The 3,626-nt window shown below is 37.3% G+C and overlaps 1 long non-coding RNA gene across 1 annotated transcript; it reads right to left on the bottom strand.

The window, feature by feature from the left end:
- Nucleotides 1–1,384: 1,384 nt before the first annotated feature.
- On the bottom strand, nt 1,385–3,420 carry LOC113332602. The gene is made up of 2 exons (XR_003351611.1): nt 3,306–3,420; nt 1,385–1,778 (listed from the first exon to the last, which is right to left on the bottom strand). It is a non-coding gene; the product is annotated as an uncharacterized LOC113332602 (long non-coding RNA).
- Between the last annotated feature and the right edge of the window lie 206 nt (nt 3,421–3,626).

Consider the following 3,626-nt stretch of genomic DNA (forward strand, 5'->3'; position numbering starts at 1 on the left):
GGGGGGCGGCGGCGAGCGGGGTGGTCGGTGGCGGCGGTGGTGGTCGGTGGTGGTGGCGGCGGTGGTCAGTGGCGCGGTGGTGGTCAGTGGTGGGGCGGCGGGCGGCGGTGGGGTGGTGGTGGTGCGGCGGGGGGGCGGCGGTGGTGGTCGGTGGTGGCGGGGTGGTGGTCGGTGGTAGCGGCGGCGGGTGGCGGCGGCGGCGGTCAGTGGCGGCGGTGCTTATTGGTGGTTGTTTATTTCTTGTTGGGGGTGACAATATAATAAGAATTAAAATGTGGTTGATTTTTGTTTTTGTTGGGGTGATTTAAACTAGAAGGGTAATATAGACAGTTTATATTAAATGGGGTTTTTGTGAAACATTTGTTTTGTTGGAGTTTTTGTATATAGATAGTGACGCCATTGGGGTTATAACTCGTGGACCATTTAATTAATGTATCGGTTAAACATGGGTAAGGGGTAATTCGTGCCAGCACAACTGTGACGGATCAGGGAAATTCCCTTCCAAACGGGTTGGTTTTCAACCCGATTAGCAAGGCAAACCCCTGATACATCACTCGAAAAGCTAAATAAAATAAAAAAAATAAACATATACATTATCTTCAGGAAAATTTAGCATCCATGGTTCAAGGCCGGGGGCAAAATGAAAATGGATAACAAAGATCATTCACTGGAAAAGTCGGGTAATTCATATAAGATAAAGAAAGCAAACTTTAAGAACGCCTAAAGCTTAGTTTAAATGTGGCCCAAGATGATACATAAAGCAGATCTATAATGTAAGTTCATAAAGACATTGAGAGAGTTATTCAGATTTAAATCTCAAGTGGAGGAGAAATAAACTTAGAGACGGAAGTAGATACTTAGGGTCACAAAAACAGCTCAAGTTCGTAGCCACACTTAAAAAAATTCATGCGTCCAAAATCTAAGATTTCTTAACTAGACTGAAAAGTGGATTTTTTATTATTAATAAAACTACAGTCTAAAACCAGAGTCCATTTTGAAAGGCAAGCAAAAAAATATATCATATGTCGACGGCAAAAATGAAAAAATGCATACACTGTGGATCGGATAAGGTCAGAAAAACATTAATCACTATAATTTCTTAATACCGAAATAAGTATATATGTAACACAAAAGTCCACCAAAGGAATTTAATGAGGTAAAAACAAAACCTTAACAGTTAGGAGACCACTCAGTTCGGAAACATAAAAATGAAAATGACGTCCATCAGATGATGCAATACATACATAAGAAACATGACTTATTAAACACCATAATTCCAGTAAAGAGGTTCATTAGTAACCCCATATATACATAAATCAAAATAGATGAGTAGGCATCTAAAGAAACTAATAGATAGTTACATATAAAGAAATCTTACTAAACATAGTGAGAGACATGCATTTGTTTCATTCACAAGTTCTAAGATATTAGTTTAGTTAAGTCCAGCAGACTGGCACACAACATATCATTTCAAAACAATACCACCACGCAAAAACAGTTGAACATGTAAGAAAAGTTCATAAGTAGAAATAGCTACAGACGATAAAGTATATATCTAGGCCTAAGTTCAGAAAGGGTACATCAAAATAAAACTTTAGCATTTCCCTTCATGTACACATCAAAATACGACAAAAACATGGGCTGAAAGTCGATATTAGAACTACCGCAAATTTATCCCTGTGATATACACATTATAGACAGCAAAATACTAACTTTCGACGCGTTATATAGCCTGCTGTAAGCTCTATCCGGCTACTGCTGCAAGCTCCGCTCGTACTCTGTGGAAAACGAAACTAAAGGGAGTGAGCCACAACTCAGTAGGGGTTACAAAATAATGCGCCAATGTAAAATAGTCAACATGTAAATCAAGCTAAGGGAATGAGCATGTCTTCCTTCAGAAATAAATAAAGTACGACAAATCCACTTTCATTCAAAACTATAGAAATGAAATACTTGTCAACCGATAGTGAATAAATTCACGTATGCTAATTGTGAGGACAATTCTCTAATGTTAGGATAGTCAGGATATCAGCCACCATTCCGGACGGTCTTCCGCGGGTAGCCACATTTGTGGGATGCCCCTATGGACCTAACAACCTCACTTGTAGCCTTCCAAAACTTTCAAAACATGCTCAATTTACGATTACGGCAAACACAGTAAACCCCAAGGGTGAAACAATTTCTCTGAAGATCAAAACATGTTAACCATCCGCCAAGTTAAAAAGATACGGTACTGCAATGTAAGACTAGTTTATGAGAGATGCGAAACCAACCAGTCCTTATAAATCAGTACCATGATATCAAGTGCAAAAACAGAAAGTAACCACTGGAAGGAAAACTTAAAGAAACGAGCACAAACACTCATCTCTCGTATATAGGATAAAAACCAACTGTTGCATTTAAAAAGGGCATGGCTTAAAAATGGGAAGGTAGACATTGCAAGGCATTTTGTGCGAGTGGGTTAAAATAATGAGACCACTAGTAATCAGCAATCAGGTTAGTTAAAGATCATTTATCTAAACTTTGTACCAAAGGAAAAAGAAAATGAGAACCAGTTGGAAATCAAAGAACTGACGTTTAAGATTCCATGCATTTTAAGAATTTTCTTATAAAAAGAAAACATTAGGATATGTGTTGGTCAGGTGCTAACTAAATGCATGCATAAAACATCAAAAACAAAAAATGGAACTCCATTTGTAAGACACTGTTCTTCCAGCATAAATACTAGTAAGGGGGTAAATAAAACAAGGGATGCAATAAAATGAAGAGTTAGTTAACCAATTAAGCTCATTTTCTCAATAATACTAAAAATCATTAAACAAAGACGTTCAAAAGAAATTTCAGTTGTACACAGAATGGGTAACAAAGACAAAGGCTAAGTTTAGAAAAGACATTTTGGTTATAAATATTTACGGCTGACCAACATCAAATTGAAGTTTAAATCTTGCAATATTGATAAATCCGTTCATGAACTCAAACTGCATTAGAAGAATCCGTTCATTGGGAAATTTCAGCAAACATAACATGCATGACTAGTTTAAAAAAAAATCAGTTTAACATTCATTTAAACATTATCGAATAAGTTATAGGCCATATATGAACACCATTTTTCGTTTAAAATCACATCAAAAATTCATGACTAATGCAACAGAAAACAAAAAGAATTAAATTCCTTAATACATAGATTCATACCCAAGAACAACGCACAATATAATCACGGAAAAATTGCAGGAATTAAACACGAGATTAATCCAAACCCATTTGCAAAATTTTGAAGTGGAAATTAAAGAGAAAGAAACCCCTACCTGTGCTGCAATACCAACTTCTAGCCAAATCAAGGGTGGGTTTCGCCGGCAGTCAGATATGAAAGTAATACAAATTTCTTCCTGCTCTCGTAGAGGTGAAGAATAGAAAGGGGGAAAGAAGCATAGTAAGGAAAAAGGTTTTCATCCCACTAAATCCAATTTTTGAAGGACAAAGACAAAAACACCCTTAGCTATTGCATTGTAGTTACGTGTCAGCCATGCTAAAAAAAATTCTAGAGATCTCCGTAGCCTAGTTAGTAATTCGGGATTCGGCAAACGTACGGAACGGCAAACGTACGAGTATTATACGGTTTTGTAAAA

This window comes from Papaver somniferum, unplaced genomic scaffold, assembly GCF_003573695.1.
Source record: "Papaver somniferum cultivar HN1 unplaced genomic scaffold, ASM357369v1 unplaced-scaffold_132, whole genome shotgun sequence".
Classification (NCBI taxonomy): domain Eukaryota; kingdom Viridiplantae; phylum Streptophyta; class Magnoliopsida; order Ranunculales; family Papaveraceae; genus Papaver; species Papaver somniferum.